This window comes from Mus caroli, chromosome 3, assembly GCF_900094665.2.
Source record: "Mus caroli chromosome 3, CAROLI_EIJ_v1.1, whole genome shotgun sequence".
Classification (NCBI taxonomy): Eukaryota; Metazoa; Chordata; class Mammalia; order Rodentia; family Muridae; genus Mus; species Mus caroli.
In genome coordinates this window covers 25,373,797-25,399,425 of record NC_034572.1, presented here as the reverse complement: position 1 = coordinate 25,399,425, position 25,629 = coordinate 25,373,797, and the positions used below count along the sequence as shown (strand labels likewise).

The 25,629-nt window shown below is 40.0% G+C and overlaps 1 protein-coding gene across 2 annotated transcripts in view; it reads left to right on the top strand.

Moving 5' to 3' along the window:
* The window catches only part of Mecom (MDS1 and EVI1 complex locus), a 555,241-nt gene that overhangs the window by 162,020 nt on the left and 367,592 nt on the right, over positions 1-25,629 (top strand). The window lies entirely within an intron of this gene.

The following is a 25,629-nucleotide window of genomic DNA, read 5'->3' as shown; positions in this document are numbered from 1 at the left end:
AGGGATGTGGCTGGGACCTTCCACTGGAAGACTTCAAATAGTCATTTCTTCCGTTAAAATAAAATCTGACTGCACTAAATAGACAGTTTTTAATCTCAATTGGACATCTGAAGATTTCTCAAGCTGTTGTTGGCTGCTGCAGAAACAAATTTTTCTGCTTTGTTGATTAAACCAGTGGTCTCCACAACTGCTTATCGGCCCGCAACGAGCTGTTCTTTTTAATTAAAATTGAGCCACCACGAGAGAGCAATTAACAGCTAGTAATTACTGTGCTCTTCAGAACAGCAACATTTTGCCTTTCATTCCAATTATAGAATGGACAAGTGGCTTTTTGATCTTCAAATTAGTGAGCTCTTGTCCTCCTTGTTTGGAGGCAGAATTGGCAGGTTAATGATGGCCTGTGGGGGCACTCTTTCCTCTGACTGATGTGCGCTCCAGCTGCCTGTGAAGGTAGCGGTGAGAGGGTTTCAAACGCCATTGCTCCACCCTTGTGGTAACGATGGACACACAGACTTGTTTGCAAATGATTCTGATGAAGAGGAGAAACGTGCCCACATGTAGCCTCTCAATGGCTTCATGTGATTCTTTCTCTTATCCTGTGGCTGGAATTGACCAGCTAAGAAGGTACCTTGCAAGTGTTATCACTGCGCGCATGCATGCACACATACATACACTACACATGCACAGTCCACACAACAGACACACATAATACACATACACACACTACACACACACATACTACACATTCACAATGCACACAATATATACATAATACACATATACAATGCACACAACACATATACAATACATATATATACATACTACACATACACACATATACATACACAGTGCACACAACACACACATAATACATGTACACATACTACACATATACAATGCATACAGCACACATACACACATACACATACTACACATACACATATACAATACACACAACATGCACATATAATACACATACACACACTATATATACACACAAAATGCGCACACAACACACACATACACATAGAGTTATTATATAAGGTGATTGGCTATGATAACTACTTTGATTGTAGCAATCATTTTACAACATGAATGAATGCCGGAACATCCAGTTTGATCTGCTTTGGATTGATACACTTTCTATTTTTCACCTATAGCTGGATAAAGCTAAGAAGAAACCTCAAAGAGCTGGAATTTTGTGATGCTCTGCTATGTCACTGTGCATCAGTTCATGTCACTGTGACAGGAAAGGATAGGTAGGTTTCTTTGGCTCAAGCTTTCAAAGGGCTGTGGCCCATAGAGAGGCTATAGCTGTGGCAGTATGCAGCAGATGTTTCTCTTATGATGAGTCAGGAAGCAGAGAGAGCAGGCTAGGACCAGGGGTTGGCATAACTTTCAAGGCCCCTTCCCTATTGCTCTACTTGCAGAAATTAGATCTTACCTCTTAAAGGATCCATAGCCTTCAAAATAACACCATAAAGTGTCTGGGGCAGGGGGCTAATCCACACTCAAACCATAATACAATGTAAGGGTAAAAAATAATATCACCTACTGGCAAAAAACATCCCTGTTCCAGGACTAGTAAAATATTTAGACTCTTAATATTTTGAAAATTCTAGGGTGTCATACACTCTGGATCTAATGGAATGTGAATTGTTAATACTTTGTGAGCAAAGAAACTTCATTTATGATCACATCTGGTGGAAAGGAGGAGGCTATAAGTGGAAGAACTTAGTTGTTTTGTTTTTCTGTAGCCACTCCGTGGCACTGACCACTCACTCTCTGCAGATAAAGGAATTTTGATGCAAGCAGCCAGTGATGGTGGTGTTGAGAATGTGAGAAGTGAGGTCAAATATGGGAGTCACAAATCATCTCACAGATGGGCCTCCTTTAACTGACACACATGTACAACATGAAGCATTGGAGTTTTGGATTTAAAATATATACCACTGGAAGGAATGTATTTTGTTCACCCACCTTTCTCACCCTTGGGCAGGGCCCCATAGGTCTTAACATACAGGCAACTGGGATGATTCTGTTGGCTCGAGCTCAAGACACATAATGCAATATGAATGAAACTTAAGTTTATGAGTGTGGAGTCTGGCTTGTGAGTTCGTTAAACAGTATTACATAAAAACACAAAGTGCAGCCGAACGATTGTTAGGTGCACATAATGGCCATTGTGTGATCTTTTCCTTCGAAGTTCTGGGGGTGGAACTCAAGCTGGTGCATTTGCCAGGCAAGCGGGCTGTCGAGCCACATCATTGGCCCAAAGTAAACTTTTAAGATGTACAAAATCCTGTCTCTTTATGAGGACTAGAGCAATCGAGTAGGCAAATAGTTTAGCTACATACGTGCCAGTTACGTCAGCGAGCGTCTTAGCTCTACAGCGGATGTATACAGTTGCGATGCGGTGCTGGCATTAGTGCGCTGATGGAGTCAGAACCCCAGTGAGAGCTAGGTGAGCTTGGCCAGACCAAGGTGCCTTCTCAGTCCCCACTAGGACTGAGTGGCAAATCTAGACAAACTCTGCACTGGCTTGTGCAGGCATTCAGCTTTGGAAAGGGACTATTTTTAGACCTTCTATTAGCTTTTCCCTGAGACATCTTTAAACAGCGTAGACCTTTGATTTCTTTTCAAAGATGCTCACAAGCTTCCAATGATTAAGAAACATGTGAGCTCATCTTTAGTGTGACTAAACTTGAGACTATTCAGTACAGAATTTAGAACAGACTTTTACATATTGAAACAATTGATACTATTACAGGAACGATATTCACTAGCATGCCTCATTAGCTCTCCAGTCAATTCCACAGCACTCCTAGGTGATGCTGGGAAGTCCCACACTTTTTCCTGCCAATACAAATACATATACTTCGCTCATGAACTGAAGCTTTGGAGCCAGATGGGAAAAATAAGCTTAGGTGTGTCTCTCGCTTTTTTTTTTTTCTCTAAACTGCTAAAGGTTTTAAAGAAATATTCCACATAACTATTTTTGCATTTACTGTTAGGCTAGGCAGTCTTTGCAGAAGGTTGCGTAGACATATTGAGTTTGAGCTGTACATCTGTTAAAATGGAAATTCTGATTGATATATAGGTCACATTTCTTGAAATATGTCAGCCTAGCAGGGTAAAGAAATTTAGCAGAGGAACTTAATGTCCCTTTTCTCTTTGTAAGTCTAAAAGGATGGTTTCTGTGGTTTTGTTGTTGTTGTTGTTGTTTTTTGTTTTAATTAATGGGACTAACTGCTCTCTTTTCAGTCATTGTAGTATTCCAAATCTCTTCAAACATGTGTATTTTGTGATATTCTAAACTATACAGACAACCTTAACCTGCTACTGACTGGCCTTTGTGCAGTGGTTGTGAGAGTCTAGCAGGCCACTCTTTTTTTATTTTTCTTTTGGATATTTTATTTATTTACATTTCAAATGTTACCCTCCCCCCCAAACCTGGAAACCCCCTATCTCATCCCCCTTCCCTCTGCCTCTATGAGGGTGCTCAAACATCCATCCACCCACTTCTGCCTCCCCATCCTGGCATTCCCCTACACTGGGGCATAGAGTCTTCCCAGGACCAAGGACCTCTCCTCCCATTGATGCCAGATAAGGCCATCCTCTGCTACATAAGTGGCTGGAGTCCTGGGTCCCTCCATGTGTACTCTTTGGTTGGTGGTTTCGTCCCTGGGAGCTCCGGGCCTCTGGCTGGTTCATTGTCAAGCCAGTGGCACCTGGAGGGAGAAGGGTATGCTCCAGTACTCGTCAGTGTTGCGAGAGGGCCGAGGAATTCATGGGAAGAACATTCACCTTGCAGCTTTACTGTTTTTCAAGTATGGACTTGGTCTGGTTACTCAGTGCCTATAAATACCAGTTCTATCTACTTTAAAGTAGGAAGTTGACCCTGACCTTGAAAAGCTGTGTGGAGACTTATAATTCTGTAGTAATGCAGGACAGTGCATTATCTTGTACTCATTTTCTAATTAATCCACGCTTTGGTAAGTACTCAAAGTAGCACACTCAACATAATGGGAACACCATCGCTGTGAATATTCTCAGATCCCTTGATTTGCAGTGCTTCTTCTTTTATATGGCATTGAGGTCAAAACACAAGTATTTAGGGGCAGGGACTGGAGAGGTGGCTCAGTGGTTAAAGGCCACTGCTCTTATAGAGGACTCCATTCTTAGTGTGGAATATATAAGACTCCATTCTTAGTGTGGAATATAGTATAGCTCATAACCATCTGCAACTCCAGTTACAGGGGATCTAGTGGCCTTCTGTGACTTCCACAGACACCAGGCACACATAGAGTGTATATACATACACGCAAGCAACACACACACACACACACACACACACACACACACACACACACACACACACGTCTAAAAAATCCCAAACTCAGAAGTATTTGAAACAAATAAACAAACAAACAAACCACTCAGTAATGGGTGTATTTGAAATAAGTATAAGTGTATTCTTCTTTATAAAAAACTTGAAAATATCTGGTGGTGAATGTCTGTAATCTTAGCAAACAAGGGGGCTGAGGTAGGATGATTGCAGGTTAGACACTAGCCTGTGCTACATAGTCAGTTCAAGAGCCTTTTAGCTACAGTGCAAGATCCCATCTCAGATAAATATAGAACAAAACAGATATGAAAGAATGCTTGGGCAAGCAGCTATGGCTCACCCAGATCTGTAGGCACATGGATCCATGCTTCTTATTTTCCTAAAGAGAAAATGCTTCTAGGATATGAAACTTTAAAAACACTCTCATCATTAGAAAATCAAACTCCTTTCATGCAAAGTATGATGTAAGCCTCCTCATTGATGTGTGACTTGGGATGCAGGCCAGACAGGAGGTCTTGAGGTCACTACCCTCTTACTTGTTGAGCATCCCTGGGAAATTGTTGAGTATTTCTGCATTTTATATGAAAATGATGCTTCAGGGTTCTCTGGTTTCAACCAGCATAAATGCTCTAGGCTAAATTAAGCAAAAGAAAAATTCACTGGAACAGGACAGGAAGTCCAGGGTGGAAGGGCTATAGGACCAGACTTGGAGACGGGGTAGGGGTGGGTGGGTGGAGGATGAGTCAAATTTGGCATTTCTAAGAATTTGGGGACACCAGACTGGTTGCAGGAACAAGCTGATCTGGATATCTACCAAAATGAAACCTTCTAAATATTGCTGGTGTCTTTATTGTTCTTCTGTATAAGGTCAAATTGCTAGTGATTGGCCTGATTTCTCCAGCGTGCCTACAGATAGGGAAAGGATGGGCTTTGACTGTCTCCTTTGTCCATGTCCTGTGAGTAATAGGCAAAAAACCCTCAAAGGAAATTAGAACAGTTTAGGAAAAGGAAGTAGGCCATGGGCTACATGGAACAATGGATACTAGCTACAATGAGGATCATAAATAATGCTGCTTTTCCCACAATAGGTGACTATCACATCACATGATAGATGAGGAAAGCTAAGGCAAGTCTGATGCCCTGAATGGCACTGTTATCTGCTATTACTTGTAGATATGGGGGCTATAGTCAGTGGATATAACCCTTGGCTTGTAAGTGGTTGATCTGGCCATTCCACTATGCAGTTATTTCAGGGTCTCTTTTTCCTGAAGCATAACCCCAACTAGTTAACTAAATAGAATTATAGTTTCCTATTGAAAATCTCCAATTCATTCTCTGCTTAAGGATTAGAAAAAAATTTAAAGTGTACCTCATAAATGAGTAATTTTTGGGGGTGGGGGTTAGATTTAGATAACGGGAGTTGGTAAATGGCCAACTTCCTCATTAAAAGTCTTGTCAGTGGTCTGTCTGAGGATGCCTTGTTCTGTTATGGACAACAGATTGGCTGAGCTAGGTGTAGTAAGAGGACTTGGCAGATGAGGCTCTCAGGCTGCTCTGTCTACATCATTCAGACAAATCCTCTACAGTCTCTTACAGACATGGACTTTTCTGGAGTTTTGTTTTCTGCTTTTCCCCTTCAATCTCTTTTCTCCTCCATCTCCTTCCCTTCCTTTATTTGTGTGTGTGTGTGTGTGTGTGTGTGTGTGTAGCCATGTGAATACCATGGCACAAGAGTCAGAGGACAACTTCTGAGAGCTGGTTCTCTCCTTCCATAGCTTTGGTTCCAGGGGTGAAATTGGGATTGGCAGCCTTGACAGCAAGTGCATTTACCCGTGAAGCCATCTTACTGACCACTTCTTTACTTCCTCTGTCATCTTTCTCTCCATTTTTCTGCCTTCCATTCACCCTTCCATTCATCTCTTCCTCTCTCCCCGTGTCTTTCTCACTTTTACTCTGCCTTTCCTTGGAAGAGATCCAACTGAGGCCTTAAAGCATATATATGGCCATCACAAAGCCATGCCTCCAGCCCTCTGCTATTATTAGTTGGGAGTATCAAAATATCAAGTAATTGCAAAATATCAAGTGATCATTGTATCTTGAATATACAATGTTCTTCAAGAATTAGGAGATTAGGTAGCCTCTCCTTTTAAAATCCTTATGTCTATTCTCTGACCTTTGGCTAAAATACAAGAAGCAAGGAGTCTTTTCATGTTCATAAACTGCAGAGTCCTGTAGAGTGAGGTGCTCTGTGCAGTCATGTGCTTAGTTCGGGTATGTGTGCTTATGTAGACCAACGCAGACTCCTGTAGACTCATACAGACTCATAGAGACCTGGAATCTATTCTTCTTTTTTTTTAAATCTATTCTTGTGTATCCAGGATTACTCAGTTATAGTCAGAAAAAGAACATATCCCCAGTATTTCTTCCTTGACACACATTTCTACTGATGCTTGATGGGCCTGAAAGTGTAGATACTTAGAGATTAGGTATTTTCCTGATGATGCGTTGAGTGCATGACAGTCTGGAAGATGATTAAATATAATTCATTTTTCTGTTTTAACCATGAATAAATTGATCTTTATTGAACTATTAGAAATTCTATTTGGTCCCACTAGAATTTTGATATGTCAATTGAAGAGATTAATTTATATAACTAGAATCAGCTCTGTTTTTATTATTAATTTATATAAGTAGAATCAGCTCTGTTTTTTATAAGCAACATGTCATATAGCATCATCTTACGCATGTAGGTGAATAATTAAATGTAGTATCTAATCATTTAAAACTACTTTTATATTGGAAGAATTCCATTGGGCTTTTGGAATCCTTCTTTAAAATCATTTAACCGCCTAGAAATTTAAGCCTTTTGAGACTGATTGATGCAGAAAATGTTAGCAGTTTCAGAGATTTGTTCCTGTCTGATAAAGCAATACTACTAATAATACTATCTGTTCAAATTAAATGGTTGGAAAAGGATCACGTTACTAGGAAACAAGTGTCTATTTGGAGGTATACTTATATTTCAATGCTGAATTCAATTTTTTTGTATTTACTTTTAAAATGGTTTTATCTGTTCAGACAAGAACAAATTTCATCTCTAGTTTATTTATAATTCATACAAATTAATGGTTTTTAGTAATTAATTAATAATTCAAATTTTATAAAAATGATTAAGAAGAAAAGATGGACTGTTTCATCATTGTCACGTAATACTTGGGTAAATTATACTGATAGTTTCCATTGTGAATGTTACAGCTGGGCTAGTTTCACATTCAGGTATAATTTTCTAGCACCATTCAATGGTAGATTCTTATATATATATATGTAAATCTATAATAGTTATTAAAAGAGGTATATGTATAATGTATAAATCTGTAGGTTTTAATAACTTAGTTTTACACACATTTTTCTAAAAATGACTTTTCAATGTGTGGAATATGTGTGCATGCTCGTGCGACTGTGCACACATGTGCATGCATGTGGAGCCCTGGGGTAGACATCAAGTATTCTGTCACTGTTTACATTTAAGTTTGAAACAAGTTCTCACTTTGAAGCTAAGTTTCATCCCTTCATCTGGGAAGGCTGGCCACTGAGCTTCAGGGTCCCGCCCCCCCCCCCCCCCCCCCCACACACACACCAACAGTAGGATTACAGACATGTACTACCTCACCTAGCTTTTATGTGGGTATAAGGTTCGAACTAGTGATTGTGTGTCAAATCTGTTATCAACCACTGTACCTCAGCCCTCCTAATATTTTTATCCAGTCAGTCATTTTAAATCTTATTACCTTATCCTACTATTATGTTATTAAATATTTATAAAACTATGAAATATTATTAATTAAATGCAATTCTGGCTGGCTGGGAAATTCTACAGTATTTTCATAGCTGTTTTATTTTCTTTTTACAATTTTCTTTTTATTTATTTTTCTCTCATACAATACATCTAACTGCAGTCTCTCCTCCCTCCACCCCTCCCAGGAGTCCCCAACCTCCCCTTTCCCCTAGATCAACTCCTTTTCAATTTTCCTTCAGAAAAGAGCAGGTCTTCCAGATATATCAACCAAATATAGCATAGCAGGATGCAATATGACTAGGCACAGATACTCATATCAAGGCTGGAAAAGGCAATCCAGTAGAAGGAAAAGGGTCCCAAGAGCAAGCAAAAGAACTAGACACCCCAATTCCTGCTGTTAGGAATCTCACAAACCCCCAAACTAAACAACCATAACATGTATGCAGAGGACGTAGAGCAGATCCATGCAGGCTCCGTGGTTGCCCTTTAGTTTCTGTGAGCCCCTAAAGACCCTGCTTATTTGATTCTGTGGTCCATGTTCTCCTGGTGTCCTCAACCCTTCCGCCTTGTACAATCGCAAGCCTTTCTTTCCTCCTCCTGCAGCAGGAGTGGGGGTGGGGGAGCCGTGTTTCCCTGAGCTCCCTAATGTTGGCTGTAGGTCTCTGCATCTGCTTCTATCATTTGTGGAGGATGATGCCTCTCTGATGATGATGGCTAGGCACCCAGCAACCATAGTTGTTTTTAAAAAATAGGATTGTGGTGAGATTTTGAAAAATCACGTCCAGGGGTATAGAAAGAGAGGCTAGAAGATTACAGCAAGAGAACAGAGGAACATTTCCATGTCCCAGGATGGTATACTCCCTTTTCCTTGAGTGCTTACCCCAGGACACATTATCATCTGTGGCTTGTCTAACAGAAAAGATTTTTAGTTGGTGTTCATACTTTTCTTGTATCAGAGGCACAGCTTTGTAGCATTTTTATGTCTTCATTGCTTTCCAAAGTTTTAGTCTTAGCTTCTTTTAAGGTGATTAATACTTTAGATATGCTATCATGTTCTCCTGAGGTGTCTGTCTGTCTGTCTCTTCTCATCTCTGTCCCTCTTTTCTCTTTACCTTTTCCTGGTTGATGTTCATCTTTTTCACATGTCTTTCAAAAATAGTTCAATTTTAATTTTTATAAAATTAAGTATCTTTCTTTGTCCCCTCTTAATTTTGTAAACAAATTAGCAATCATGTCTTCAAATACTACATCTCATATCAATTATAGCACACACATATACATGCACACCCAATTGTTCATCTCTACAAACAAATGGAAGCATAATCCTATGCACCATTGCTTCTTTATTTCAATCCACTTCTTTATATTTTGATTTATTCACATTTATCTAGTTCCCTGATTCTCTTTCAGCTCTATCTGCATTATACATTGCTTAAATTAGAAAACAATTCATTTAATAATTTTCTGTGTCTAGATTTTTGACTTGTTTGCTAATTCACCCTTCTTTCTTGAGAATTTAACATCATTTAAAAGTATTTCTTATCAGATTTCTTAGTTACTCCTCTTTCTGTCTCCTTCTTTGCTCTCTTATTCACTGTCTTTTATATTACATCTTTTTATACATGAACTTACTTTAAAGAGTTCTTTATAAGTATGAAATTCTTCTTTCTCCCTGTGTGGTCCTCTAGCAGTTGTCTGTTGTCACCAAATCTTATAAAACATAGGCAGAGGTGGTTCTCTCTCTGTTTAGAAGCTGGTGAGGAAAATTTCTCCCTCTGAATATTTGGGGTCATACATACAGGGAATCAGTCAAAAAAATCTACATGTGAACTTTTTTGAGTATATTCATTTCATAAGCAGGTAGATTTTATATAGACTTTATTTAGGCTTTCTGGGGGACCACTGGAGTATCTGAAATGAGAAGAGATGCCCTGAGAACTGTGTTTCGTTTGGAAAGGATATCCAGGATGAACTGTAGGAGCAAAGAGCCTGAGAACTAGAGAGCAGGTGGGCTGTTGAGGAAGCAGTGTGGGGAGAAATGATACAGAACTGGATGGGCTGTGGCACTGGGAGTCAAAGGGACACAAAGGTGACTGAGCAGTCAGCAAGAGCTATTTTCTGCCAATGCATGGGAAGTAGCAGAGAGTCACGTATGGACAGTGGGAAGGGAGGTACGACACAGTGAGTGTCAGGGTAAACTTAGACTGCCGGGGACTAAGGTCTAGAGCACATGTCCATCTTAACATGCTGAGGGCTTATAAATGGCTCTTCAGAGAGAATATTGGTGAGAAGGCGAGAAGAAACAGATGAACAGTTGGAGTGAATGGAGAAGAAAATCCTTCTTAAGGTCTCTGCATAATTGTGTTTTATGGCCTCTTTGCCTCTTTTATGCATGTCTCAAAGATGAGTTTTCAATACTCATCATCTGTTAAGTACTCATTCCTCTTGGCTTAGACAATGGAATCAGGACAAGCTGAGGCTCTCCTTTTGACTATCACTTGATTTAGATTTTCTACACTAGTTCAACCAAAAGTCAGCTTGGGATCTGGGAATGAACACGGATGTTGGGCTTCAGTCCCCATCCAGGGAAGGCTTTATGGTGAAGATGGAATCAGATGTGGATGAAAGAATTTTGAGTCATTTTGAGGTTATCTCCAGCTAGAGGGGAAATGACCAGTCAGGAAGAGTGCTTGGCACAGGAGACCAGAGTAGTAGCTTGCCTGCCGATAACCTTCATGAAGAGCAGCCCTGCCTTAAGGAAGCAAGGGAATGGACTTCCTGCAAAAAACACATGAATTTGACAGCTTATCCTACCGCAAATGAATATGGACAAGATGATTTGTAAATAAGAATGATTGAGTTTTAGAAAATTCGTGGGACTTTCTCTTTGATACCACAGATATCATAAGTGTTTTACACAAAAGCCTAAGCCAAGGGGTGATAATAATTTCCATATCCACGCTCAGTTCTAACATGGGAATGCATTTCCAAAGATGGGCTTGGTATCTCTTGTCATGAACTCTTCAAGGTTCACAGAGGCAACTAGTTGTGCATAGTACTGAGTTAACTGTTGCTAAGGCTACTGTAGTGAGCTCTGCTTCCCGTGTGTTTTCTTTGCTCCGGTTTCTTACTCTTGTCTGTATCTTGCTTGAGGAGGCTCCTAAATCCCAAATTCACTTCTGAGAATAGGTCTGAGTATCCATATTTACTCTTCAAGTTCAAGGATTGCAGTTAGAGTCAGTGGATACTTGGTCGTCTTATACTGTGTGAGTTTTGTTCTTCACTAGACCCTGGCATTGGTCTGTAATGCAGATTGTTGTCTCGTGAGAGGAGAAAAGTCCCAAATAGCTGACAGCTCCTAACTTAAGTGGATGGAACAAATGCCTTTCATTGCTATGCTATCTTCCCTAAGTGTGTCCTGGCTAATATCCTAAAAACTGGTTATATCCTTCATCTAAGTAGGGACTGAATCCACCTCTACTTAGCTTCTGAAATTAGGCGGAGTCAGGCACACTCAGGGTAGTAAGGCCATAGAAAAACTCAAGCACGTCTAAACTACCATGTGTTAAGGCTTGGCCAAGTGCAAGTTACTTTTTAATTATTGTGACACAATGTCCAACCAGACTTACAGTTTAAGAGTATAGTCTATGACAGTGGAAGAGTCATAGTGGGAGGAGCCTGAGGCAGCTGGCCATACTGCACCTCCATCAGGAAGCAGAGAGCGATGGAATGGGGGTGCTCACCTGGCTCTCTCCTGTTTAGTCAGTTAGGACCCAGCCTGTCAAATGGTGTCACCCACATTAGAGCAGATCTTCCTATCTCATTTAACCCAATCTAGACGTTTCCTGAAGGATATGATCAGAAGTTTGTCTCTGAGGTAATTCTAGATTTTCATAAGCTGAAAATCGGCATTAGCTGCTAATGAACAGTAGGGATACTGGAGATGTAACAAGCATAGTCTGGTCTCATGGTTTTCAACCTTCCTCATATTGTGACCCCTTAAAACATTTCCTCAAGTTGTGGTCACCCCAATCATAAAATTAGTTTCATTGCTACCTCATAACTGTAATTTTGCTACTGCTATGAATCATAATGTAAATATCTGTCTTTTCCAATGGCTTAGGTAACTCCTGTGAAAGAGTCTGTTGACTCCAAAGAGGTCATGACCCACACAGTTTGAGAACCACTAGTCTAGTCTCTTTCTCATAGGTACTATAAATATATGCATACATTTTTTTTTTGTAATTGAAAAGCTATTTCTATTCAGAGCTGGCAAGATGAATCTATGAATAGAGGTTCTTGCTAGGAAAACCTGATAACGTGAGACTCATCCTTGGAGGGATATAAGTGTGGAAGGAGACAACCAACTCCACAAAACTGGCTTTGTATCTCTACACATGCACTGTGGCCTGAGTGACCCCCCCCCCCAAACATCATGTACATGAACACACACAACAATAAGATTTTTTTTTAAATTAGAGAAAGCTATTTCTGCACACGAAATGACCAACACTTGAAAACAGTCTCTTCTTTCCTTTACCCGAAAGAACCAGGCTTGGACTGGCACTTAAATGGCGTAGAGGTAGAATACAGAGTCAAATATTAGCTCAGAATGTTAGGATGTGGTGTATTTAAGCACAGTTATAAAAGAATAGATTCTTAAGTCTTATGTCACATTTGCTTTGACATTTCCCATACAGCCAAACTGCTCCTTCACCCCGACCCCTCCTCCCATGCACATTTATAGTGTGTTATGATGAGATTCCACCTTTTCCACAATCCAGGCTTATCGAAGCTATAAACCGGTCACATAATTCACAGAAGCTTAAAGATACGTGGAGAACTTGGACAGGGTCCAGGGGAGAGTAATGAAAATGATTAACGGGTTGGAAAACGGTGCTGATGAAGAGGGATGAACAGAGTCAGGATTACTGGTCTTGAGAAGGCTTAGAGGTGACTTAATAACTGTCCTCAACTGTGTGAAGGACTATTAAGAGAAGCATGGCGACCAAGTGTCTCTGAAATCCACCTCTGAGGAGAAAAGCAACTAACATGCAATGGGAAAAGCTTAATCTAGCTGTGTCTCAAGATGGGATTCTACCCCTGAGCCTCCCTGCTACCATCTAAAGACTGTCCGCTCTCTTTCCTGTCTACACTGTTGAGTTTTAATTAAGATGGTGAAGGTGAAAGGCATGCACTGTACAGATGAACTTATCAAGAAAGACGCCATCTTCCCACCAGCCAGTGATGCTCAAATGGGGGCTTGGAGGGATGAGATGTATCAGTTTCCACAGAGGGAGCATTTACAGGGCTGGTGCTTTGGGACATATCACTAATGTCTACCAACTCTCATGGTGTAACTGATTTAAAAGGGTTGTGCTCTCAGTTCATGAAGATGGAGGAACAAATTGGATGACTGCAGTGGTGTGTGATAGGACTTCCCTGGTGCTTGTATTCTCTTTGGACAATGTGGCCATGTCACCTCCTGAGAGCCATTTTGTCTCAGTGGGATTCCTTGAGGATGTTGGCAACATTAGATCCCCTCAGTGGATAGGATTTGTGGCGTCACATTCTTACGTAGGTGGTAAAGATCTGACCTCTGTTCCTCACGCTCACATGGCCACAAGCACCTACCTACTGAGCTAACTCTCCAGCTCCCAATTTGTTAATTTTAGATATACTTTGAAAATTTCTGCCTTTAGAAATCCTTCATTTAAAATTATAAGAGTAAAAGCACTCCAGATTACATATTATCTTTGGGTAATAAAAATTGGGGCTAAGCCACTTTAAAGGAGTGGAAATAAAACCCAAGGCCAGGCATCAGAGAAGAGTGGAGTCTGTAGTCACACCCACATAGCCTGAAACTGCTGGTAGTCCTAACACCTCATGCCAAAGCTCCTCCCACCCCTGATCTTTCTTCAATTTCACACCAGCCATCACTGATGATTCTCTTCCACCCTTCACGGCTATTGGGACTTTGATTAATTTAACCACATGTTACTGTCAGGTTGAACACATTCATCTTGTGTCTCAAAGTGTATGCTGGCTAGTCTCTCTATGGTTCCTTCCCTTCGGGCTGTGTTCTGTCACATTTGAGGAGGCTCTGTCCTGCTGGTCTTTATCTTGTTATCAACAGCTGAAGGTGAAACTTGCCTTTCTTCCTTGCTGTCAAGCCTCCTTTAATGCCTTCCCATTTCCCTATTCACAGAATGTCAGCACTGCTTGCATTCCTTATGTGTGCAGTCAGATGCTGCCGCAGATTAAATCATTTTCCATCCAAGGCACTTGAGTTATCTAGCAATCTAGCATATATATATATATATATATATATTTAAAGGAAACAGAAAACCATGTCAGAGAATACTGAAAGTAGGAGGTGGGGTATCACCAGGTTTTGGGAGTTTGAGATTGGTGTGAGATCTTGGCACTGTATGGGAACCAAGACTGACCTTTTGCATTTCGTAAGAGATTAAAATTCTCTTATTCAGTTTAAAGATGAGAAGAGTAACACCGTGGCATGGTATCACCTACATATTTAAAATCAGATTTTAGGAAGTGTGTTACCTGGCCAAAGGATGGAGCACATCATACCTTGTAGCTGTCAGCTTTGTGTCTGAATCTCAGGGCCTAGGAATCAGTGACCCAGCCAATGTTCAACCATTTCTCTCAATGAGTAGGAAGTTGGGAGCAAAGAAAATGTTACAGTTACTATGACTTAGAAACATGCTAGTTTTGATGCTTGATCAAGCTGTAGCTTTTCTTTTGTATTTAAATAAGAAGAGGAGAGAGATTGGCAGTACTTATACTGGGAAAACTTTGGCACTTCTCCACCCAACACTATTGGTAAGATAGATAGTGTTCGATGACAATGTTATTAAATATGTCCAATGATGTTTTATATCATTTTGTGATTCTTATGACAGATAATCGTTTCTCACTTAGATTAAGAATACATGGGAGGTAGAGTTGCTTGTTTAGTTTTATGTCTGATTCAGGATAGAAATTCCAGAACAGTTCTTGGTGGATGTCAAGTCCAGAGTTTGGCTAAACCAACTTTAATAATGGCTTTGGAACTGGATATAGTAGCGAGTGGAGAAAGGGACCCATTTGTTCAGCAGGCTTTGCTGTCTACCATTGGCTTGACTCTTCCTGCCCCTGGATTGATTGACAAGGCTGAGCTTTGCTTTCCACGAAGACCCAGTTTCTTCTTTCTGGCTTCCTCTCCCCTGACTGCTGCAGCGTACAAGCAGTCTCTTGGCCATCCACTTTCCACTCTGCATTAACTCACACTGTCAAGCTGTTCCTCACAGTGGCTGGGGTCTTGTCACCGATGCCCAGAAAACAAATGCATGCCTACACTGGGGAAAAACCAAAGACTGTCTTACTGTACCAAACTTGGATGCTTAAAGAGCAAACTAGACTAAACTTTAAAGATACCAGTCCCAAATTACATTATTTTTCTAATATTTAAAGGTGCTCTGGGCATGTTTTACTAAGTTAAACAAAAGTGAGAAAGGTAAGATATAAGATACAGGTATATGGATGGAATTATTACTTCCTGAAGTTGCAAAACAGACTTTCCAAAGCTGACCCAGATCCTGGTATGCACTGGGCTCCAGCAGCCCGAATCTCATTAGTGAAACAGGAAGGTGTAGCGCAGAAAACGAAACTCTGTCACACATACTCCTGAGTTCACTCGAGGCCCTCCACATGTGTTACCACAGTTGTGCTGGGAATCTGGCCACTGGCTGGTAACTGAGTGCTCAGAGTGTTCCCAAAGCACATTTCCCCTCAGTCTGCTAGGAGATTTTTGCTGTTTTGAGGCAAAGTTAGAACATGGGTTTCCATGATGATAAACTGATTTTATTCAAAGGATTTTTCTCCATTTTGAAAGTATTATTCTGTGTTATGATGCTTTTTCTATTGTGAGAGATCACTGTATACCAGGATTGGTGTGTGCCCTCGGTTAATTTCTGTTGCTTGCATTTCCTGTGCTGTTCAAGGCCTTGTTTTGACTTTCTTGCTTTAAGTTGAGCATTGCTTCACGTTTGGTGGCCATGCAGGCCTCGCTCACTTCACAGGGACTGTGTTCACATCATTTGCAGGGATACTGTTCAAGTTGTAGTTGATGCTCTTCCTTTTCCGTACACACACCCCACAGTTTTCTCCTAGGCTGGGACCTTGTTTCTCTCTTGGCTTGCAATGACCTATGGTTAACAGGAATGTCTATTTTTGATGTCATCAAATCTATGAATATCCCTTAAATAATTTTACAGTTTTATGTTTCATGTGTATTTGTAACTTTTCTTTCTAGAAAGAGTTGTTGACTAATATAAAATGTTTTCTTTGTTAAAAAATCAAATTCCGAGCCAGGTGTGGTGGCGCACACCTTTAATCCCAGTACTCGGGAAGCAGAGGCAGGCGAATTTCTGAGTTCGAGGCCAGCCTGGTCTACAAAGTGAGTTCCAGGACAGCCAGAGCTATACAGAGAAACCCTGTATTGAAAAACTCAAAAAAAAAAAAAAAAACAACAAAACCCTAAATTCCATCAGCTTTACATACTTTTGTTTAATAGTGATAGGAGGCTCTCTTTTGTATTTGGTACTGGATAGCAATCCAGTCTTTTCACCTCGATTATTCTTGGCTTGACTTATAAAACAGTTCCTCCTCTTCACATTGATTCGTGATGTCACCACCATCTTACTCACTGCAGCTCACATGACAGTTCACACAAACCACTCAGCTATTTCCGGGTTCTCCATTCTGGCTGGTTGGTCTATTTCTTTCTTCTGATGTCATCCACCCTTTTTAACCATTGCTCCTACCTCTTTAGAATAATTCTGGTTGTGGGTGGAACCCATTTCTTCCTCTGACTGTTATAGTCAATTGTTCTTTCGTATGAGTTTTACGATCAGCTGTCAAGTGTCCCAGAAGATCCTGTTCCATGGTGACTGAGTGCGGTTGGACTTGTGATGCTGTAGCTGGTCTCTGGGTGGTTTCTATTGGAGGGTGTGGCAGGCACACAAGGCTCTGTTCAGAACTTGTTCCAAGCACTAGAATACTCAGAGAATCAGCTACATGGTCGACTTTTCAAATAGTGCATTCAAGCCTATTCTTTTTTATTTTTTGTGTGAAGTTACTCATTTTGTCTAGGTTTTCAAATGGGTTAGCACATCAGGCTCTTCACTTCCTGCTAAGCGCTGGGAAGCTTTCTCTGCATCTTGATTCTTTAATGAGGAAGCCTTTCCCTGTATCGTTTGTTGTTGTTCTTTACATTTTGGGTGATTTTTTTTAAACATGTCTATTTATTTTGATTAATTTGAGTGAAAAATTTTGTGTATTCATCTTGTAGATTTATTTCTGGTCTTTCCCTGTTTATCTTTTTCTAAATATTTAAAATGAATTCATTCACTTTCATTTGATTTACTTCTAATATGTACACCAATATTTCCTTTACTGTTGACTGACTTCATTTTGAGTTTTTGTATTTATTGTTTCCATAAGATGCAGTTTACAATTTGTATAGTTACATAGTACTTAAAATATCCTGAAATTTGTAATTATGTAAATTTTGTTATTTTTCATCATACTGTGCTTCATGGTTGCATCTGTGTTGAGATAGATCTTCCAAAGTATCTGTAGCCATTGCTTCTTCTCTCCTGCACGCTGGACAGTGGATAGCTGTATGCCTTTTCCCCTTCTCGGTCGTCACTTCAAAGGCTTTGTTTACGAATTAGGTGCCATTTTATCATACATTTGATTACATATATGTATATATATAGTCCATGTCTGTAGGACACAGTGTGACATTTCCATACTTGTTAGATTTTGTTTCTTTAATATAGCCTCGCATATGCTTCTATTCATAGCTATTGCGATTAAGAATTTGGATACATTTATTTCATCTTATACTTATACTTTTCTGCTTTTTGTTTATTTTATTTCTTTCCTCTTTGCTCATTAATCCTCTCCCCTCTCCATCTTTCTTTCTCCCTCTCTTCTTATGTTATCCAGGATAGTCTCTAACCCTTGGACTCAACTGATCTTAGATTAGGCAACTGCAGTATTCTTGCATCTTTCCTGTGTATGTTAAGATTGAATATTTTTTAAAGATATATTTGAAGTTTGAATTATGTACCTGTGGGTAGGTGTTGCAGAGATTATGACCCAGTGGATGTGGGTGCTGGGAGCTGATCTTGGATCTTCTGCAAGGGCAGTGCTCATTCTTAAACAATGAGCTCTTTCTCCAAGCTCAAGGCTCAGTATTTTTAACTTTTCCTTCTATCACGTTCTATTTATGTTCTTTTAGCAAGTACTCATAAGTGTTTATTTTATCTGCTCAAAAAAGTCTTACACTAAATAATGTTTGCTCTTTCCAGGCCCTATGTATGCTATAGCGTGCATCAATTAAGATGTGATACCCTAACTTTACGTCATAATTATTATTTAAGGCTTTAATCTCATAAAGCAATCATGGTTGTTAGTGTAAATAATTATCCCTTAGATTGATGCATATTGCTTACTCATTTATTTTCTCATCTTTTTTTAATTCTGTTTTCTTCCTCAGTGTTCTTTTAGCCATCTTTGAGTAGGAAAATTTCTTTGTCTTTGTCTGTCTCAAAATGGCTTTATTTTAATACCCATCCTTCAAAACCAGCTTTGTAAACCACACAATTAAAGGCCGGTAGTTACTTCCTCTAAGCGGCTGACAATGCTACTATATTTTTAAAGCTTCTGTGTTATTGAGGGCGGTGCTGTTGATTTATTATAGCTGTGTACTCATGTTTTTCTAGAACTTTCTCTCAAGTCATTTCCTTTTGTTGTGGGTATTAGCTCATTTCTAGATGTTTCCCTATAAGAGGCATACTTTTGAAATTATTACGTTCTGTTTGGTTCTTTAAAAATACCTTTTTTTTTTCCTTTTGGTCTTGAGTCCTTACTCTACATTTTTATTATTAAGTCAATATTTTGTCATCTTCATTAAGATTATTCTATAAGATATTGAGGACGTACAGGCTTGTTTAGATGTGCATGTATTATGTGCCATGTTTTGACATATCATCAGATTACATCTAACCGTGGAGTTACTTGTGACTGTGATGCTCTCTGAAAACTTTCCTGGGTGTTTCATAACTGTGGCCTGCCTGTAAGCTCATTTTCACAAACTTCTTCTGAGGACTGGTACCAGTTCATGTGGGGACTGCTGCTATTGGACAGTTATCCAGTGTAGTCTGCAGTCCGGGAGTTCAGCCCAGTTTCACATTTTCACTTATTCTCTCGTCCAAATCCAAATGCTAGGCAGTAGCTCTTTGTCCTTTACAACTCAGATCAGCTATTTTATCGAGGCACTCTCCTTTCCTTTCCACATAATAGAACACAAGTAAATAGTGCCTTCCCCAAGCCCCCCACCCAGCTAGTAAACTTTCAACAGTTCATTGGCACCCAGGATGGACTTATCTTTCGCTTCCCTCAGGTGATGGACCAATCTTTGTCAAAGATGATTAACCCTGGATAAGGCAGTAAAACTAACTCTAGTCACTCAGAAGCTCTGACTCCTGCTCTGACATGTCACTTGTAGATTGAAAAATCAATAGTTTTGTGATAGGCCATGGCACAATCCCATGGAGCCCTTCATAATTAATTGATCTCCTCTGCTTTGCAAAGTTACACTAGTTTTATTCTTTAGTGGTAGCTGGAGATTTTGCCCATAGCCTCATGCATGCTAGTCGAGAAGCATCCAGCTACACCCCTGTCTTCCTTTACTGTAATTTGAGACTCAGTTTAGGCACTTGGAGACATGGTTTCATGTTCAGGTTAAATGGTATTTTGCTTTTAAAGATGTTGGTTTGTCTTTGAAGAACAACAGGTAGCTCAGAAAGTCTAACATGTTTTAGTCATGAACTATTCTTATTTCTATATCCCAAACCATACCATTTGGCAGCATTTCAGGTATAGTAAGTATACATTTGAAGGAAGAATTGTGTGTTACTTAAAAATATTGTATGATTCACCAATCAAAAATAGTCAATGATGGGGTCAGAAAGATGGCTCAGTAGTTGGGAGTATGTACTGCTGCTGTATGATATCCAAGTGTGGTTCCCAACATCCTCTATAGTGCCAGGGGATCTGATGGCTTTCTCTGACCTTCAGACTCAATTGCACTCACTTGTGGTACCCCACACATGAATACACATAACCCAAAATAGGTATGTGTTATAGAATATTTAAACCCGTATCTATGGAAGGATTGACAAGTTGTCTAAGATAGACTGTTTTGTTGCCAAACACGCCTTTCCAGGGTAATAGAGGAAGCATTTTCAATCATACTGCCCTTCTAGTGAAGTGAGGCATGGCTTCTTATCTGCCTGAGACACAGTGGACTATCTTCTTCTTTGCTCTGGCTTCCTATTTCTAAATGCAAAACCCACATGAGAGCACCTCCAATTTCTTTGTACTACTTAAATTCTTGTAGTGATTTGAGAGCATTCTAGAGATCCCTAGAAACATTTTGGTGTAATCTGCTCTACATCAGTTACTTTTGATTCGTAAATAGTTAAGCAAGGGATTGAAAAATCTCAGACAGTATTTCACACGCTACGTACGTTTGTATTTAACAAATCTTTCGTTGACCATAGAGAGATCAGTTAAACACTCATCAGAAAAGTTCTGGCAAATACCAACATTTGCAAGGCAAAGAGATATTTTAAACCTTGTTTTGATTTGAAGAACAACAATAAAGATCAGAAATGCAGTGTTTCAGGAATGCGATCTTGAAGCCTTGTTAATGGGCAAAGTCATCCCTGGGTAGTATCAAATAGCTAATATTAGCTGTCTTAGATGGTGCTTGCTTGACGTCAAGTGTATGTGGTCTGGCACTCTACAAAGATCAGTAACTCTTGATGTGCTTCTCAATGTCTAGTGTCGAAGAGCAGTTTCTTGTAATATTTAATTCTTTTCAATTTTAGTGGAAAATCTCAATCTCTGGAAACTTCAATGAGCTTTTTAAAATTCAGTGTATAAATATTAGCTCTGGATTTTTCTTGAGTTATGGAAATTAATTGCTTTGTGCATTTTAGATCTTGAATGGAAAAACTAGACTTCTCATGATGTTGAAGTCAATGGAATTTGGGAGAAGTAACTTTTGAAGTGGAGAGAAATCTCTTGCAGACAGATGTCCTTCACTGAACGTTATGAGAGCACACAGCTAGTCAGTTTTGATAGTTTACTTTCCTCTGATTTCCTGTTACACTCTTCTCCTTTCTTGATTATTTACTTCTTGTCTTCTTCTCTCTCAGTTTCTTCTTTGAGTCCCTTCCTTCTTCTTTGTCTTCCTTTCCTCCTCTCTTTTGTTCCTCTCTCTCTTCTACCTTTTCTTCTTCATACCTCCATTTGAACTGTATACATTCAAAATTCACCAGTAACTGCAAACAAGCTTAGGCTTCAACCTAGAAAGCACATTGCCAAACTGTGAGATAAAAACAGTTACTTTTTATTAGACATATTTACACAATGGAATAACACAGACTTGATTATATACATGTTTTTATTGGCACGTTTTCATTTCCATTAGACATGTGAAGTGACTGGGATTTTCCTCATTTCCAGTATTTACTTGAGGACAAATTGGTCTAAAAATCTACATTCTATATGTTAAGCTGTAGTTTCAGAATAGCATGAGTTAATAGTCATCTGATATTGACTTCAGTTGAGGTGAAAACCACGACTTATTGACCAAAGTAGAAAATATGAACCAAAGTAAAACCTTTGTCAATATTTATTTACCTTTACAGGGACAATTAATCTTGATACTTATTGAAACAAGAAGTCAATATGTGTATTGTTATGTACTTTTGGAGTCTTCCATTAGAAATATTGGCAAGTCCCTGATTCTTGGCTGTAGATTTAAAAGTCCTATCAATTCAAATGTATTGGGTATTGGGATCTAAAACATGTAAACTGTCATAGCGTTATTCATACATAAAATATCCAGAAGTCTTTTCAATGTAGATTAATACAAGTTTTTTGTTTTGTTTTGATTTGGTTTGGTTTGGTTCAACTGATATTTTGTAATAATTTGAACTGCCAAGGAGACAGCCAATACTGTCCTGTCTGCAAATGCTAGTGTTACACTATAGCTAAGACAGGTGGGAGTCAGTCAAGGCCCACCCCAGAGGAATGGTGCCGTCAAAGCCCCCAGTGTATCTTAGTTTCTTCCTGAGAACTCGGCACTTTGCCCAACCACCTGGGAACAGTACAGGCTAAGAGGTCTGGACCCCTGTTTCTTATTTGTTTTGGTAAAGTGCAGTGGAGGTAAGAGAAACTAACTCCACGGGAACGGTAAGTGTTAACAGAGCCCTCCCTGGCACACACGCATGAAGTGTCGAGGTTGGCTTGCCTGCAAAGAGGTGGCATATTTCCTTTAGTCTAGAGATGATCAATTAGGAACACAATCATAGGACTGTGTGTTCAGTTTCTCTTCCCATGCTCAAAACAGGAACAGAAAGAATAAAAGAAAGTCATCTGCCCCCAGCAGAAATATAACCTGAGGTAGACTTACAAGAGATGATGGCAGAGGAATTATTTACACTTGGGGAAGTCTTCTCCATGTGAATATAGAGGAGCTTAGGCCTTACTGCATGGCGTTTGTTGCCGTAATGTTCACATTGCCTTTATGTACAAGGTTACCTTACATAGGACAATGTCCAGAAAGTTATGGAAAGATGCCCAGGAAACTGGTGGCCAGGGATACACATATGCCCACAAACATGCCAACTGCTGTGTATATCTGCATTCTAGACACTGTAAAAAGTTTTCAGGGTTCTTATTTAATACCAATTCCGGAAATGCCAATATAGCACTGCATGCCAAGATATATGGTGCTGGGTAATGCCCACAAACAGTCAACATATCAGTAGGTTTGTTCAGGCTCTCTACTTATTTTTTAATCTTGTGTGTGTGTGTGTGTGTGTGTGTGTGTGTGTGATTCTGAGGTAATGCTGTGCTTTTTGTGCATTTAGAACACTTATTTTCATGAAATTTAATTATTTGCCTTGGTTATTAAGAAATGTAGTTTCCCTTCCATATTAACATGTGAAATACAGAAGGTCCTTTGAAAATGTGTCATGTGCTGATAATGAAAGTAGCAAAAATAAAAGAAAAAACAGATAAAAACAGTAACAAAAAGTAACATTTAATAACCTCCATAATAAATCCAGAAAGGTGAATCTTTTCATGTTTTTGCCATCAACATTCTGCAGACAAAGGCAGTAAATAAACACACACACACACACACCCCTTAATCTCAAGAGAAGGCTCCCAGGAGACTTCCTGTATGTGTCCTATAAGTATCATCTCATTTAGCTCCTTTTTGAAGAACAAGAATGATAGGTGTTTCTGGTGAATAGGCAGCACTGTCACCAGGCAACATGGCTTAGGGCTGGGGCTGGCTGAAGGGAGAGCAGTGGTGTGTGCACGTGACCGACCAGAGAAGTGGACACGTGACTGACCAGAGGAGAAGTGGAAGGGAATGGCAGGCAAGGGCCGCCCAGTGAACTGGAAGTGAGGCCACACTGAGGGCAGGCAGGAAGAGGAGGCAAAGGTAGGGCCAGGCTGGACCACAGCAGGCAGTTTGTAGGCACCTGCAATAACGGCTCTTCCTTGCTCCCCAGGGCATGCCACTATCCCTTGGGAATTTAGGATGACGGGCTCAAGATCCATTAGCAGGTGGAGGTGAACAGTTTGGGGTAGAAAGCAAGATGGAGCTGATCATGATGCATAGGATGGAAATACCTTTTTCTGCCTCCTCAGAAGAAAACAAAACAAAACAACAAACAAACAAAATGAAAGAAAACAAAACATGGGTAGAATCAGACAGAACCTTCTGAGGCGAGAGAAAATCGGAAGAAAAGGCATTATTCAAGCCACTCTAACTGCTCAGACCCATGGGCCAATTTCTGCTTGGTTGTACTTCCAGTACTTTTTCTAGACACGCGTGTAGACCACGGCTCTAGGAAGATCTTTGGGTCTTGTGTGAGTGGGCTCTGCCTTCCTCTACTTGTTACTCTTCCCCCAGTCTGTGCTCCATGCTCTGGCCTGCATTCATTCCTCCGGTACCCAAACTTCCTGAAATTTGTTTATGACATGCATTCCCCCATCTCCTCCCTTCTCCTCCCACCTCTGAATCACGTAGATAGACTCTTATACATTCCTCTCTGTATTTGGCAAATACCTACTTCACGTTGTTCTTCTTATATTACTGTAATAGGTACATTTTGCCTCAGAGCCTGTGTCAGGTTAAAACTACTGATTGAGAATTTCTCCAGCCGGTTACATAATCCTGTTGACCTGAGTTAAGATTCCCGGAACCCACTTAAAAGCCAGACTCACTAATACACACATCTGTAATCTCAGAGCTGCCATACCGGGAAATGGATGGTAGAGACAGAGGGAGAGCGAAGCGTTCAGGTCATTTATCCTCGTATGTACATCAGTGAATAAGAGGTCCTATCTCAATAAGGTAGAAGGTAAAGATTGACTCCAGAGTGTGTATGTAGACTCTCCAGCATGTGGAAATCTCCCAGCATTTACTTTTCCCATTGACTTAATTATGAGGAATAATTTATATTGGTAGATCTTGACCAATGCCTGTCTTTCTGGGTGAAATAGCAGCAAGAATTATGTGACTACATCAGGTTATTTCTGGGTCCCCACATCCAGCTCTTCATCTGGCACAAACCATGTACTCAACAAATAGAATTTCTAAAGAAAGGAATTGGTGACTACATCAGCAGAACATTCCGAGATTGTCTAGTTCCAGAGTGCTCAACATTCTTAGGTATTAACTGTATGTGGTCAACTTGTGTGCTCTGGATTATAAAGTAGTCTGGGATGATGCATACACACATCATTCTTACATAGGCGTGGCTCATATATGAGTGACACTGGAGTATGTGTATAGTCAAGAGAAGGAAGGTGGCTTAGCCTAGAACTGACACCCCCTAAAAGTAAGCTGCCAATAATTCTGGAACCTTACACAGGGGTGTTAGTAGACATGGGAAGGAAGAGATGTCCTTTAAAATGTGCAGTTATGAAACAGTACATAGCTAAAGGATGGTGAGGTGGGTATTGTCACAGAGACCTTCATGTGGGCTGAAATCTGCCTGTTTACATTGTCCTTCTTCAGTCACAAGAATTACTTTCCTGTAAGGAAATGAAATGGTATTAAAGAATCATACAAGATCCTTTAGAGAAAAAAAAAAAATACAGCTTCCAGCCCTGCGCCTTCCTGAGTGTAAGGAGAAGGCTTGGAGCCACTGGATGTCTCTGTCAGATGCCACGGTGTCAGGCCCCAGCCATTTGTCATCCCTGGATTTCATTATGTGCGCCTTCCCTGTCTTTCATTCTCAGTTTGCTAGGACATTTGTTCACCGTTGACCTCCCTGACAAATAATACACCTTAATTATGTTGGCAAGAGGGGATATGTCA